We start from the raw sequence: 18,355 nt of genomic DNA on the forward strand, positions 1-18,355 counted from the left end.
TGTCTTTTGAGATCAATATCCCATGACATATTGGGACATATCCTCTTTTTACCTCTTGTATCCCAAAACAATGCAATACTTTGTCAATGTATATACTCTGACTTAGGCCGATTAATTTCCTTGATCTATCTCTATAGATCTTGATCCCTAATATATAGGTAGCATCGCCTAAGTCCTTCATCGAGAAACTATTTCCCAACCAAGTCTTAACAGCCTGTAGAGAAGGTATGTCATTCCCTATTAGTAATTTTTCATCTACATATAGTACTAGGAATGCCACATGCCTCTCATTAACCTTCTTTTAAACACATGGTTCATCTTCATTTTGAATAAAGTCAAATTCTTTGACTGTTTCATCAAAATGATGATTCCATTTCCTTGAGGCTTACTTCAATCCATAAATAGATCGAAGCAACTTATAGACCGTCTTAGCAAACTTGGGATCAACAAAACCCTCAAGCTGTATCATATTTACATCCTCTTCAAGGCTCCCATTTAAGAAAGCTATTTTGACATCCATTTTCCAAATCTCCTAGTTGTAGTAAGCAGCCATTGCTAGTAAAATCCTAATGGACTTGACCATAGCAACTGGTGAATAGGTCTCATCATAGTCTATACCATGAATTTGTTTGAAACCTTTTGCCACTAGTCGCGCTTTATAGGTCTGTACTTTACCATCCATGTCAGTTTTCTTCTTGAAAACCCACTTGCACCCTATAGGTTTTACCCCTTCAGGTGGATCAACTAAAGTCCATACTTTATTTTGATACATGGATTCCATTTCGAATTTCATGGCCTCTAGCCACCTCTAGGAGTCTGGATTGTTCATAGCTTCTTGGTAGGTAAGAGGCTCATCATTATCTATGAGCATTACATCATCATCTTGAGTCAAGAGAAATCCATAATATCTCTGTGGCTCATGACGATCCCTACTAGATCTACGAACAACTTATGTTTCCGGAGCAGGAACAGTTTGATGTACTTTCTGCCCACTTTCCAACTCTGGTTCAATGTTATTTTGTCCAACTCGATCTTCATCGAGATCTATAGTCCTCCTACTGATTTTCTTGGAAAGTAACTCTCTTTCAAGAAATTCAGCGGTTTGAGCAACAAACACTTTGTTCTCGGTAGGATTATAGAAACTATACCCTTTAGTTTCTTCAAGATATCTCAAAAAATAACATTTATCCGATTTTGGTCCCAGCTTATCAGACACCAATTGTTTCACAAATGCTTCGCATCCCCATACTTTCATAAATGACATGCTGTGACGTTTCTCAGTCCATATCACATATGGAGTCCTATGAACCGATTTACTTGGAACTCGATTTAGTGTATATGCAGCCGTGTCTAGAGGACCCTGGAAATTTATTGGAAGATCTGATAGCCTCATCATTGATCGTACCATGTCCAACAAGGTACGATTTGTCCTATCATAAACTCCATTCTATTGAGGCATTCAAGGAGGAGTAAGCTATGATATGATACCACACTCCTTCAAGAAACCTTTAAACTTGAGGCTTAAGTGTTCTCCTCCATGATCTGATCATAAAACTTTTATACTTTCCCATGTTTGCTTTTCCACTTCGGCCTTGTATTCTTTGAACTTTTTAAAAGAATCAGATTTGTTCTTCAAAAGATACGTATATCCATATCTACTGAAATCTTCAGTAAATATAATGAAGTAGTAAAAGCCACCTCTTGCCACCGTACACATTGTACCACATACATCACTATATGTAAGCCCTAATCGTTCGGTGGCCCTTTCACCTTATCCGGTAAAAGGAGCTTTAGCCATTTTGCCAATGAGACAAGATTAGCATTCTTCGTATGATTCAAAATCAAACTTATCCAAGTAACCATCTTGATGTAACATGGAAATGCATTTCTCATTTATGTGACCTAAATGACAATGCCAAAGGTATGTTTGATTTAAGTATTTCATCTTGATACGTTTATTATCATTATTTATGACAGGAGTATCTAAATCAAGAACATATAAACTATTAAACAAACGTGCAACCCCATAGGTAACATTATTGAATGAAAAGGAATGACTATTATTCTGAATCAAAAATGAAAAACCTTTCTTGTCCAAACAAGAAACTGAAATAATGTTTCTACGAATCGCAGGCACGTAAAAATAGTTATCTAGTTCTAAAATAAGACTAGTGGGCAACGATAAACGATAAATCCTTACAGCTAAAGAAACAACCTTTGCTCCATTTCCAACTCGTAGGTCGACTTCTCCCTTCGCCAATGTCCTACTTCCCTGCGGTTCCTGCACATTTATACAAATATGAGAACCACATCCAGTATCTAATACCAAAGATGTAGAAGTAGACAAATTGACTTCTATAACATAAATAGCTGAATCAGAAGCAGCAACAACAACCTTCTTCTTCTTCCGATCCTTCAAATAAGCATGACAGTTCTTCTTCCAATGACCTGGTTTCTAGCAATAGTGACAATCACCAACCTTTGGAACACCACCTTTAGGCTTCAAAGCCTTGGTCAGATCAAGTTTGGGATTGGCATTATATTTAGATCCCATCTTCCTCTTGTCTTTCCATTTACCCTTTCTTTTGGCCTTCCCCTTAGTCACTATCAACATGGGAGAAGGGGACACCTTTTGAACGTTGGTCTCAATAGTTTTCAAATAGCCAACAATTTGGTGGGGTTCTTTTCTATGTCATTCATATTATAATTCATCATAAATTGAGAATAGCCGTTGTTTAAAGATTTCAAAATTAGATCAATCTGGTGCTCCATAGCAATCGCGGCACCCAATTTGGCAAGGCACACAATATACCCTATCATCCATAGAATATGCGGTCCAACCGGATCACGTTCCCCCTGCTTACATGCGTATAATGATTTGAAAGTATCAAACCTCTCCTGACAAGCCTGTCCTTGAAATATAATTTTAAGGTGCCCAATCATAGCATAAGAATCCATATTCTCATGTTGTTTCTAAAATTCAGCACTCATGGTCGCTAACATGAGACATTGAACATCCGTATCATCATTGATATATTTCTGATAAACATTATGTTGAGCACGGGATGCTCCTTCAGGGAGAGGTGCAGGGCGAGGGAAATCTATTACATAGAGCTTGCGCTCTTGTTTGAGGACAATCCTCAAGTTCCTCTTCCAGTCAAGGAAGTTTGTTCTTGTCAGCTTGTCCTTCTCAAGGACTGATCGCACATAGAAGTTGTTTGAATTGATTGCCATTTGATATATATAATATTTAAAATGCATAAGATAAATTAATCTATAGATGATTATTAAATTATGTTCAAGTAATTATTCATATATATTCAAAATATATATCTCCCACTATTTTTATCAAATCAATAGCCCTAACCATTAATTCGGAAAGAATATCTTCTATATACTTTCTAGTGAGCCAAGATCCAAATTTCACAACATTTTATTTCAGCTTTGGCTTTACTCCTAAAATATGATTCAATAAGGTAGACAACATTTGTCAATTATATCAACTATATAACTCTTGGATAGTTTAGTAAAACAACATTTATTCATATTTATCAAATAAATATCACCAAACTCTATGCCTCTAAGTTCACAATCCTATTGTGGTAAGTTAGTTAAGTCTAACCCAAAAGTCTAAAAATATCATATATTTCAACACACTGTACCACGATAGATGGGAGTACTTCGCTCTGGCGAACCCTCTCCTAATCGATCTAGAGGTTAACGTGTTGGACATATTGGAAAGCATCTGAACAACTTAATATAAACCTTAGGGTTTTTGTTAGTATTAAAACGATCATGATCCCATCATAAAGAGATTCCTAATTTTTTCTTGAATAAAATACTTCAAATCAATACTCATCAATGGTTTGATTTCTAGGTAGTGAGGGAGTCAAATCAGTCTCGCTTAAAACCCACAACCTTACAAGTTCAATGAACCCTTTTTTGACAAAATTGCCCCATGTCAGAAATAAAGAAGATTCATATTTTATTTTGTGTTTCATAAACACGAGAATCTCATAATCGTTTGTAAATTATAAAATCTTGAGTCGTTACGGATTTTATCTTGTTTAGCAGGCATGTATGGGTGACGTATCTAATACATTCAATAATGCATGATTAATCTAATTAAAGCATGCATCATTAACTTTTCTATACATACATTCATACATCAATATGTAAAGTGCTATATGTAAACGTTTTTGGTTATGGCCTTTATCCTATGTGATCCTTTTCAAGCTAATGAAAGAATTAAGGCCAATCTATTGTGAATAATATAAATACAATTACAAGTCTTCATTCTTCTTTCTTCCATATTTGCTCCTTCTCTTTTGGACCACCTTCTTCCTTGGAAGTCTCCATTAATAATTACATAGAATAAAAAAATATATTCTAATAAAATTACAAGAATAACTCGAGTTACATTCGAGATAAACGAATTACAAAGAATAAATGACATGCATGTTGTATTTAGAAACCAAAACCATAAATAAAAAACTATTAACTAAAGGGTCTTAAGGCCATAACCATACAGCATGATATCACATGACATATAACAAAACACTTATAATATTAACATGGTATCACAGATCATAGTTTAGACTATATAATCAAACACAACATATTTACCAAAATTCAGAAAACTAAAATCAGATTTCTAAAAACTAAAAATCACTGTTTCGAGGCCTGTAACCACATCAAATGGCTTACAGACGCGAACTTGACTTTGTCAGTCTTTCTCAATGACCCGATTACAGCTGGGAAACACATATCATTTGTAAAAATCAGACACTGGACATAGATTTCACCAAATATATTCAGTTTTTTCAGAAATCGCAACATATACAATCTCCATAATAAAAACAAAGTATATCATATATACTCATACAATGATACATACAACCATCACATGATTATAAAATACATCATAAATATCATATATATACATATATATATTCAAAATCATATAAACAGGCATATACACGCACCACAAATTATATACATGGCTTCACATATATCAAAATTGTAAACATACAACCAAATTAAAATGTTTCACAAGTAGCTCTGATGCCATTGTTGAGATTCGTGACACAAACACAACGGAAAAATCAAAAATAAATATGAAAAACAAAACCCCAAACGCAGGATCCATACGAAACAAGGCATTTAATTTGGAGATTAAATGTTTACCTTAAATAAAGCTTTCCTTCTGATTATAGTGGAAGATCTGATCTTGATTAATAACAGCAGCCCTCCTTGCAAAGATCTGCTCTCCAAGGTATCCACACAAACGTCCGATCGTCCAACGATCACCGAAGCCGGTACTACCCGAGTTGGTTGTATTTTCCTCTCTCTCTTTCTCTCTAGCTTCTCTAAGATGTAGAGCTGCTAGGATTTTTCTAAAAAAATGATGTAACTTTTAACCCTAAAAATATAAATCTTAATGTATATATAGAGGAGAGAGGATTACGGCCTAACCCTAAACCTAATGGGCTTCTAAAATGACCCATTCTGATTTTGGGTTTATATTAATATTAAATTCGAATTTTAATATATACACAATTAATCAAGTCTCACTTAATTAATTTAATAATTAAATTCGAATTAATATTAATAAAATATTTAAATTCATAATTTAATAACACTCCAATTTAAACGTTCTTTGTGTGTGACCCTTTAGGTTATTATTACGTTGGCAATAATTTTATTTTCTAATAATAAAATTATAAACAATGAGTGGCATCTAGTAATACATCATTGCTCCCCAAGTAATAATAATAATTGGTGATTCAATTAAATCTTTCGTGAATAATGTTTAATATAATATAATCCCTTTAGCCTTATATTATAGATCAAACTCGAGGCATGCATTGTGTCATCATCTGTTAATGTTTAATCCTTCCTTGATCAATGAGTAAACTATTAAAAAATTCAGTATTTGAGCACGACCATGCATTTTATAGTCTTACTCAATCAAGAGGCCAATAATATCACTCCTTTAATATAGGAGGGCTAAATCTCATCTAGATCATTCATATTTCTCATATGATTCATAATATACCCAATGTCTACTTTTATTATTACCTAGTCAAGGATAACTTTTAATATTATTAAAGTATATTAATTCTCGTATAGAAATATAATGATTTCAGGTCTAAGGACCAATACATCATTATCACTGCGAGATTAACTTATGACACTTTAAACATGTAGTATCTCACAACGGGTCAATCCAGCACCATGTATCTAATATATGTGCCTGTGTTTTTTACTTTAGTATTACCATACCTATGATTAACGAGATGTGATCATCAGTCAACAAACATACTAGTCTCAATATATTTATTATCGTCCCTCAATAATAATACTTGACTAGGTACCTTTAGGAATATCAATACTATTCTCATAATCTCATTTCAAAGTCACGTACTTAGAGATATAGATTTATATATCATATTCCAAGGATATTTATTAATCTAACATTTTATCGCAGAAAATGAAGATATAACAAATTACTAAAGAATAATCCATAGAATCATAATTAATAATCCAAATGTCTAATAAAATAAACATAATAGTGTTATCTCTAGGGCGCACACACTAACACTATTATCATATCTTCAATTACCTAAATGGTTCCTTCGTGTTTTAGTTTCCCTTACACGCTCTTACTCGTGTTAAAGTCTTGTTCCTCAATGTTTACTTATTCTGGTATGTTATCTCTGTCGATTGCTTATGCAAGAAATTCTGGTTGTAGTTCTACATGCACATTTTTTATCGTACGCTTGGAATCAGATTTATTATTTCTTCATGTAAGACACATCATGGTCGCGTTGCCATCTTAAAGGAAGTACCATTTCGTACGCAATTGATTGATACATTTTAAAATCTCAAAATGCTCATCTTCTGCTATTTTTCGAACTTATTTTATCCCTTCCAGTATGATATTTCTATTATTATGATACCTTCAAAGTCGTATTTATTATTCTCATTAGTGCCTTAGAGGTATCCGCATTTATTGGAAGCTACTCCCAATGGCCTTTAGAGGGCGTGTACGATCTTCCTTGCCTTATATCAGCTCTAACAATGACATCCTTCATCTTTCCACTTTGTCCTTCGTAAGGGAAATCGACGACTATTTTTTGTATGCTCGCATGGTAAGTGTAACTACACAAAATTTCTATCAACGATAGGCGATTCTCCCAGTTGCCTTTAATATATTCAACGGTCTGCATAGTTCTCTCGTTCTACTTATCAATTTGAGAACTCTAAGTCGTGCCTCTGCTTGATCTTGTCCACAAAATACTTTGGGAAATAAACCACTTACAGGATTAAATCATGGGTTCCTTCCTGGAAAAATTTCCACCGGGTCTCTATGTCATCAATTATCTCTTCCATGTTCATAATAATTTTGTCCAGTGGAGATCTATCGTTTGCATATTAAAATAGGAGAACTTATTTAACCTATAACTCATAATCCCCAAATAGCACGATGGCTTACTTGGCTCTTGATAATTCTTCTTCAAAATTTATTATAATAAACTCTTACACTCATTCGGGTCATTTAAAAGTCGTAATCGCCAAAATTTTAATCCTCGTTGTTCCGTTTTCATTTTCAACCATGTCTAGTACTTGCTTACCTACCCAATGACAACCCTTTTCATATTCGGTCATTAATAATATCCTCTTAAGTTTGTAGACATCTTTAATTCTTCCCGTTACATAATAAAAGGTTCTCTTCTCATTCTCCTTTCTTGACATAATCTTAGCTTTTCGATCAATTTTTGATTGAGTCTCATATTCAATTAATTCATCTCGTCCTCTACACATTACCTTAACTTCGAAATTCATCCCTACGATCCTTCTTATCAGTTGTTCTGAAATTCGTCATCCTCAATCTTATTTTCCTACTTAATGTGTCGGCCACCACATTGGCATTTCCTAGATGATAATAGATTTCTTAATCATAACCCTTGATCAATTTGACTATAGCCTCTACCTCGTGTTCAGTGTATGTATACACTTCGAAAAATAAAATAAAAATTCCAATTTTTTCTCATAAGTTAAATTCTTCATCCCTTCCCGTGCGAACCTTATCACGATTATTCTAGACCATTATTAGAACACCATATGTCACGGTACTTAAGTTTCTTAGGCACATCATTATACTTCACCCAAAATTCTCTTTTTTTTCTTCAGGTATTGCTAACACGGGGTTGTTTCTAATCTTACCTTCACTTTTTAAAAACCATATTCCTCAAATTCATACATGCTTGGTCATTCCCGAATCCAATAAGTACTAATTATGACAAAATTTTGTAAGAGTGTACTTTTACTAATCGCATTAGTATCTTTCATATTGTCCTTCTATGATCATATTAAAGATCATTACGGTCTATTCTAAACGTGTTATTCATACTTTAAAATAATTTACTTATCACGATGCTTCTATTGCACAGTCATAGCACTGAGTTTTTAATCTGAATTTAGATCAACAATTCTCAATTATCCCGACCCTTGTCCATAAAGTAATCAATATTGGAAAAATTATTTTCAAGATATCAATGTCATTTTGACCATTTAAAAAAACTCCAACATGGGATGTTTCAAGAAATAATGAGCTCTTGATACGAAGAGTCTCAATGCTAAAAAGATATAAGGATTGGCAGAAAGACTATAATTAGATTTATCCTTTCATGTCCTTAAAATTTTATATCATGAAACTATAAGGAATATTACTCGAAGGCAATAATTGCTTGGATATGAATGCCACAAGGGTGGTCTTTATAAGATTTTCACATCAGATGAATACTTTTCCTCTTAAATAATAAGGGAAAATATTGAATAACTCATTGATTAAAGTTGACCAACAAGGATTCATAAATAACAACAATATAAAAAATGAGTTATACTTCATGGTAATTAAAGAATGAAGTAATTTGATGTTCAATAACTTTATGAATTTGCACAAACATTCCTTAGACGAATGAAGAAATAGAAAATTCAAATGACAAAAGTTTGATAAAACTGGGCATGAATGACAATTGAGTGGGCGATCTAGTTAGGTCTCAATTAAGTTATTCTTAAAAAAAATTAACATAAATTCTTGCATATAAAATGCATATGGAATTCTCTTAACAATTTGATTGAAAGTTTGAACTAGTGAAACAATAACTAGTTAATCTCAAGAAATATTAACAACTGACTAGTAAGGATGGCTATCTGAATTAGTTTAGCACACAACAACTAGCTAGGAAGATTAGCTATATTTTCATCAATTCGTTTAAAATTCCATCCAGTCGGAACAATTTGTTAGTCCTTCATGAGGAATATATAACTAGGTAAATTCAGTTTGTTTGTACAAAATCTGAACATCGTAGCCATTGAAAATAAATTTGTGGCTACCTGGATAATGAGTTTGAAATAAAGAGTTCTCAAATTTGGGTCGAGAAAACCAATTATAACTCGGAATTGAGGGATTTTGACATCGGAACAATCGATAGCTTCTCATCAAATATTTCTTATCAATGAAATGATCCACCCGAAGGTACCTCCGCATAAATATCTTATCACATTATGAATATAATTTAATTCCACATTTCAATATCAATTTGATATCCTTACGGTGATTTTAATTTTTGATGTACAATCTCATCTCAAATAGAAGAAAAGAATTCACGAGGAATCTCTGAATATTAAAATTTATGAGATTGAATGAGGAATGTAAGTATGTAGGAGAGAATCAAATGTTAATATTAATTAAGAAGTATTCATCGATTTATCAAGGAATTATTTATCAAAAATTTCCTTGGATAATTTGAAGAAAGTATAAATAGGCCTGAGCCAAAAGAAGATAATTGTAATCTATTAATAGAACTTCATGGATTAAACAAAAAAATTTGGATAAGTCCTGATTTAGAAAATATTCATTGACTTGTTATTCCGCAAGTTCAAAGTCGAAAGTTAGAAGAGTTTCCTAATATAAACTAATCAAGGAAACACAAATAATGAACGGTTTGAAGGGAGTAGCGTGACGGCCAATAGATACCAAAATAAGTCACGGATTGTCCTATCTATCATAATTACTTGTTCGAGGATGATCCGATCTCCTCACCTTCACAGTTCCATATACTAAATAATGTATCTCTCAACAATATTTAAATGTCTCTTATTAATTCATTTTTGCAAATTTATCAATCATTCCAGTGCTTTTCCTTGTAAACCTTACTACACTTATCTTAAAAACATCTATTAATCTGATAGGATCCTATTACATCCATTCATCAAGAATTACCAGTGGTCAGTTCCCCTGGGAACAGATCAAAGAGATCTCTCAGGGATCTCAATGCATTCCATAAGTTCAGTAGCATGTGTGTGTAAGTGAACATATGTTATCGATTATATAGAGGTCTACAAGTATATATACATATCCTCCAATAACATTTCTACCGGAGAATTCCACTCTAGACTCACTGGCCTCTCCGTACTCTTTATAGTAGGTTTTAAGATTGAAACATCGCTCGTTATAATTATACTCCCTTTAATTAGAAACATGTCATCGATTCTCGACGTTATGTATCCTTGAGATAAACCATCATAGCCTTACACATTAAGCACACTTATAATATCATGTAGTGTGCACATCTTATGATAACATTCTTATATTACGTTCAAATCTTTCTTAAGAGAAATAAAATCCTCAAGGGTATGTTGGAAACTATTTCTGGTGAACTCGTTGTTCAAAGGGTGTTTGAATATTCATAGGTAAAAAGATACCTTCAACTAGTTTAGGAAACTCATTGACCTTAACTGTGTATTATAGTTAGACATCCTGGTTCTCATAGGTGATGCCCCCTCATGGGAAACCTATAAAAAACTATGAGTAACAAGGTTTGTGTTATCCAAATCATCATATGGTGTTGTTAGTATCGTCTTTACCTCAAATGCTCTAGAGACTCAGGTTCAAGTTTTACATCAAAATCTTTGCCAAATCATATACGATTATAAATTTTATTCTCATCATTCTGATAATCTCCAATGATTCTATGAGTCATAGTTTAATACCTCAAATATACATTTATCCTAACATACTCATTGGTACTACATCGGGCAGTCCAATGACGAATGCTATATGAGCTCTTACGCAATCTCGCATCTTGACAAAACTCCTAACATTCTCGTCTCTGAGTACTATAACTTATGGCTCTGATACCATTTCTGTAAGGCCCCCAAATTCGGGGTTAGGAATATGGGTCATCACAGAATCATCGAATCACCTGAAACCTGTATTAATTCGATAATCCAATAAACCACATCATAGACCCCAACTCTCTCTCACACATAAAAGTTATAGCCTTATAAATGATACACAATATACAACATCTGCTATTAAAAACCAAATGTACATTCCAGGATGTTACACAACTACTCAAAACTTCCACATAAAATTGTACTAATTTCTAATAATAATTGGAACCTATCTAAATGCTCTGACCCACCCGAGACAAAGCTGCGAGGAGTTTAGAGAAAGACTATGTGTTTTCTACGTGTTATCATCTGTTAACTTCCTCACCGACATACTGGTTGTCTGTTAAGTTGTGATATTTAAAAGAAAGAAAGAGTGAGCAATAATGCTCATAAATAATATAAAACAGTTGAAAGTGATAATTAATGTAAAATAATACTTCCATACTTAATCGCATAATATGAAGATTGAGATCTCTGTGGTATACACTTTTTTCATTTTAAATTAATTCAAATATTTATGTATATCAAAACATCTTTCCAAAACTCTAGATAGTATTATATACTCAGGAGAATAGCTTTCTTGATGATATAAACCTTCTCGTTACAGTATTGCATAACAATTCCAATTAGAAGAATAGGACATTCACTGGAGCCACCGGTATATAATGATCAGTCGTATATTGGAGAATATGTAACCTTTTCTACTAGTAGAAGGATGACACCTTTTCTATCCCAATTATCACGCTTTCTGCATTCAGGCTATATGTCCCATTCCGGGTATACACACTTCGCAGGTTCTTGTGTACACATGGTACCTTCTCCTACGGCACTGGTAGTCTCCCTAGTAACCATAGTACTAGAGTCTACCCCTCCCAGTCCTTTCAAAGAATCCTATCATATACTCGAAACTTGAATTATATCATAGTTCCCCAAGCGCAATGCTTGTTGATAGGCACAACTCATCTTATATATATATATATATATATATATATGCTTCCAAGAATTTTGAAGAAGCAATATGAAAAATGTGGGTCCACCATTGTCAACAATTATATATTTGAGGAGGAGTTTCCTTTGACATTATCACAAAATTATTCATAATAGGATGAAAAAATATTTTCCGAATATTTGAAAGTACTTGGATGATTTTGTGAAAGTCATAAATACTTTTAAAATAGGATTTATGATTTTTAAATCATATAAAACCTTGAATAATATTAAATAATTAAATAATAACTATTAAATAATTAAACCTCGAATAAATTACCTTTTAAATGAATATTAAAATGAATATTCTTTGATTAAATAATATTTCAAAATAATTAATATTTATTACTCAAAATAATATTTTTTTGGAAAGCGTTTGATAAAACATAGTATCTTTATTACATCATAAAGGAAAGTCGCATCGTTTTAAAATATTTGTATTCTTGTTAAAATAAATACATTCTCAAAATATAATTATCTCTGAAATACTTCCGGGTTTTCGTAACCTTTACCGACCAACTCTCTGTATAACATATATTCTCAAACGCTACTCACTAGCGTTATTATTTTATACAAATATAATACTTATACCAAATCATCGACAATCAAGTAAAGCAAAGTATCTGAACTCGTAATAAATATATTTTAACTTGTAAAACATCTCAATACAATATCATGCATTTATCATAGTTATTTGAAAACATTCACAACACAACAGTTCTTAAAAGTAGGGTTTGTAAACTTACCTCGAGTCCAAGATACGTTTTCCAACTTCTACTCGTTCGGGGTTATCTAATCAATAAATATCATAATCTTAATTAGTATTCTTAATCCCATTGACCAATTATAGTACTTATAAGTGTAATACTTTATAATTCTTATTATTCAACTGAATCGAAATAACTATTAACCTTTGGTACTAATGGACAGTCAAAATGGTCTCCTAGAGTTGACTTTACTGAATGTTACTATTATGTGACTAGTACTCCAACATTTCTGCTAAATTAAAAAATTAATATTCTAATACAAAACAACCACAAAGATCTTTCAGAGTATCATCAATATTTAATATAAAAGTTACAGCTTCGAAACATGAATTTAAATAGGTGGAAATCCTTTAAAAATCTGGTCAACTACGGAATTTTACTATTCATACCGCTTTTACTAAAACATTCTTTTTCTCTCAAACCATTCACTCAATCAACGCACCATTTTCTCATGCGCGATCTAGACAATATTTAAAACAAATAATTTGAAAATAGTTTTCTAGTCATTGGGGTGAAAATCCCGAAGCAACAGGTTTTATGTAGTAGGCAATTTTGGTGTTCTCACTTTGCGCGACCTCGGCTCCGACATATTTATAAAATTGAAAATTTAATATCTTGAGCTTAAAATTTAAAAAGACCTTCGTCACTGTCCAAATGAAGTACTCATCCAGTTTTATAATTTTTAACAATATTTAAGTTCATATTTTATATCCTCAAAGTCAGTGCCTAATAGCAGTTTCATTTTCTCGACAACGTTCGCTAAAACAGATTTTTCTCCTAAACTGTAAATCTTCTCGAAATGATCTTTATATGGTTAAAAACTAGAAAACAAGATATTTAAATCCATGTCCTCTGGTGGTCAAAGATCGAAAACTAGCTTTAAAGCAGTCCTAAATGAGAGCGGGCATTATAATGTTTATATGTGTAACATTTTCGATTTGAACTTCGTTAAATGCATATAACAACAACCCAATCATCAAATCCACTAAATTTCTTCCAAGTTCAGTTTTTTAAATATATAAAAACATCATCAACATCAACTCGTAAAAATTAACCATCAAGATTTAACAATCCAAACTCTATTCTCCAAGAATCATGTTATACGTGAACACATCTTGTAACTATGCTTAAATCTCAAAGAAATACAAACGGTGGAGGAGGTTTATACCTTTATTGAATCCTTAAACATACTAACAAGAGATATTAAGACTTAAGGGAGCCTTGAACTATGCTTATCCTTCTTAAACGTGAAAAAAGAAATCGAGAAACTAATTAGTAATTTTCGGAGTTACTATTCAACCTTATTTTCAAATATATTTCATAAATTGAAAATTCAATGGATGAAGGGGGAGAGAGATTTTATTTTATTTTCTTAAAGTGTTGGTTTATTTTTGTGATATGTATGTATTGTTTTTTGGCTTAATTATGGTGTTGATGGATGTAAAGTCCAAGCAAGGTACACTAAAAGCAAGAAAACAATGAACCATGTTCTTGCTTTTCCTTAAATCATGGAACCTGTTCCCAACAAGATTCTTATTTGATCATCCATTTTGGTTTACCTTATATTAATTTGGTTTGCATGATTTTGCACTGGAGTTGCATGGACTTTGTTCGCTTATTTATTCAGTTACGTTAATACTTAATCATTCTCTCGTACTCTTTATCAATCTTCCTAAGTGGTTTGCGGTGTAAATCCTTTTATCGAAAATCCTTACTATTTCTAGTACTCGTATTTGATTACAATTTATGGAACTCCAATTTCTTACGATTCTCTTGGTCTTAGTTAATTCTTGTATTCCTCGATGGCTCATAAAATATGGTCATTTGAAATATTGGTTTTTTTTGAGAACTAACGACTTTTACATACACTCATTTGTTACTCATTTGTTATGTATAATCATAATATCAACTCGAAAATTTAAATTAAATACTCGTATATAGTGTGGTCATAATTTTTTTTATTAAATCGCAATATAACTATTCATAAGGGTCTTTTTCCGATGTCAAAAATTCGGGTTTTGACACTATTGGTTTTCTTTTATGAATCAAAGGATTGAGAAAGAAAGTGTAACATCCCACATCGATAAGAATAAGATTATTTGGGGGCTTTATAGATATAATTCAACAACTAAGTGTGTACCAAAATACTAGTTTTATTAAACTGACCTGTGGTGGATTGTTGGGTCCAATACGCATTCAGTTGTGCGCTTGAATGTCATATATGGTATCAGAGCCGAATCTCGAAAGCTTGATGCGTCAGGTTGCCGTAGGTGGGGACACAAAAGTTGGTGGTATTATCCCAAAATGGAAAGATATCTGAAGGGGGGGACATGAAGCCAACGGGTATTATCCCACAATGGCTAGGGAGGTCCGATCTTGGTCCCAATGGACTATCCGTTCAGGCTTGACAAGGACGTCAGAATTTTTAGTGGGGGAGTTTGTCACACCCTTGTCCCATATCGACAAGATTTGAGACTTCAATTTAGTTTATAAGGCAAAGGTTTACTCCTATTTGCACCAACAAATTATGATCTTTTATCGGCCAATGGTGCACACCACATGCCCCCAAAAGATCATGATTTTTTGATGCAAATAGTAATAATACTTTTCATTATAAACTAAAGAAAAGTTCCAAATAATATCAATATAGGACTGGGGTGCCAATATATATAGTCATATTGTTTGATAGGATGACATGAGTGCTTAAGATGTAGATTTAAGTATCACTCGAGAGCAGATGCTTAAGTATTTTTAGGTTTAGGCATTCTTTATTGGTTGTATTTTTGATAAATATTTTGATTAATAATACACATTGAGACGTGTATTTTCTGCATTATACATTTGTGTGTGTTTGGTATTCGTTGTTTGGATCTCGTATATTTGTGATATTTCCCCTAACAAATGAAATATATGAGTGAAATTTAAGATTAAAGGATTGAACATATTCGAATGTATATTTTCGAATTATAAAATTAATTGAATAAAATGCGTATTTTTTTGATGCAAAATTGTAGTCCCCCTTAAATCGTGTTCGGAACGATGGGAAAATGATAAGAGCATCTCTAACGGGAGTAGCTATATCCATTTTCTATATTAGTATAAAATAGATATTCTGTAAAATTTGCTGAATTTGTAAGGAATTATGTTTCGGTGGTATTAGTTATTATGATTAGCTAAAGTTAAAAACAGTTTTTATTGCTATTTTCAAATTTTAACGGTTATATTTCAATGACTATTTTTTATCAAAAGGGATTTGGAATTAATAATAAAATTTATTGTTTTTTAAATTTAAAAGAAAATAAAAAATACATTTAATAAAACCATATTTAATGATGTTATTGTAAAATTTTAAGCATTATACAAATTAATTAATAGTCAATATTTTTATATATTTTAAGACATTTAACTAAATTTGTATTATCATATTATTTTAAAATGTAAATAAAATAATTTTATAAGTAATTAATAAATATGGTTCTTTGATCTTTTTCCATTTCTCTTTTGCAACTTCTTGTCAGAGTTGAGTCTGGGATAGGGACTGAGATTGAAATTATTGGGATGATGTAGAAAATACCATGTCATCAAATTCAAAGCCTTCATTTAATAGAGATACAAACAATCCTTCCGGTTAGAATTATCAAGCCTAAATCCTGATGATAAACAACTTATATTGCATAATTATGTTAAGACAAACTGTAGTCTCCAACGGCTAGCCATCCTAAGAGATAGTCGTTGAAAGAGTTGCCCATCAACTAATGAGGTTTTTATAACACTATTATGTTAGATTCTTTGCTACAGATAGCAATGTTGTTATTCATTCAGAAGTCATGTTGACTCAATGGATATTCTAGAATAGGGTGGCTAATTGTAAATACTCGATACCATGTAATTCTGATTAAGTAAAAGTGAGCTACCAACTGCTAAGTGAAATTACAATATTAACGGAGAATTACATCAACCCGCCAATGGCTAATCTAGTGATTGTCGACGACTAAGGGAACTCACATAGATGGTGATAGTGAATTGACATTGGTCAAGTCCTGAGTCTGTCATAACATATGGGTTGATGGGAATCTAAGTAAAGAAAATGGAAGCCAAGACAAACTTTGCATGTGATCTTGGATTCTGAAGAAGAAGAAACATTCCATTTCCATGCATGACAAATTGGAGGGATATCCAAAGCAATATTTCAAGATACATTATAGCTTCATTTTTCAAACCCCGCGGGAAAGAGAATGAAGAAACAATCTTGCTGGACCTCGAAGACTGTACAATGTATTGTCTAGAGAGCATTGTAACTTGGTGATTTATAAACCAAGTAGTAGTAGATATTTCACTTAAGAAATATGTTTACATTCTTGAGAGCATAAACAGAGATCCTCCTCTAAGTGAGACACTGTAACCTACAACTGTGAGATTACTTTATAATCGTAACATATTACTTCTTTATTAAAAAAACCTCAGGTGGCAAGTTGAAAAATAAACCACCTGAAAATTTTGAATATTTTTGTTCATTTTTCATCTCCCAAATACGAATTATTATAAAAATTTTAATTTATATTGACCCCCCTTCTACAAATTAAACTAGTTGATTGTTAGTGGATAACAATTGGTATTAGAGCAAGCCTTCAACAAACAAAAGGTCTAAAAATCTTGAAGCTGATCCAATCAACCATGGTGAAGAAGGAGGTAGAAGCCCAGATTTTAGAATTTCTAAATTTGTCTCTCATGGACAAAGATGATAATTCAGAGATAGCCTCAGGAAGTAGTCGGGTAATCACAATTGATCACTCTAAGTTAAGTAAGGGTGAATGTCAAGAAACTATCAATGATATGTCTTCTGAATTATACAACTTGCATGTCACTCTGAAATCTCTTTAAAAGGAAAATACTAGAATTAAAAATGCTAATTCCTTGTTATTTGAGAGACACAATTTACTAGAGACTCAGTTGCTTGATTTTGAGAATCTTAAGAAAGATTGCCTAGCGGCCAAAGATGATTTGATGAGGATATTGAGGAGAGAAGAAATTCTGAAAAAGCAAAATTTTGAACAAGAAGTAATTGCCAAAAGGAAGAAATCTAGGGATGTGGAAAGTAAGTTTATAGATCTTGAAAGTATTGAATCATTCTGTGAAGATGCTTGAAAAAGGGAGAAAAAAACTTGAACTAGTTAATTCTACTGATAACTGTGCATCAACAAACAATAATTATCCATTAAAGGAAGAGAAAACAAGGGATACAAATTATTTGTTGAAAGAAGATATCAGTACTTGCAAACTGGCCAGGCAAAATGAAAATGATGAACCAGCAAGCAAGAACTATGTGAGAATAAGCAGCAAAACAAGACGAGTTAAGC

The sequence above is a fragment of the Apium graveolens genome, chromosome 5, assembly GCF_009905375.1.
Source record: "Apium graveolens cultivar Ventura chromosome 5, ASM990537v1, whole genome shotgun sequence".
NCBI classification, from domain to species: Eukaryota; Viridiplantae; Streptophyta; class Magnoliopsida; order Apiales; family Apiaceae; genus Apium; species Apium graveolens.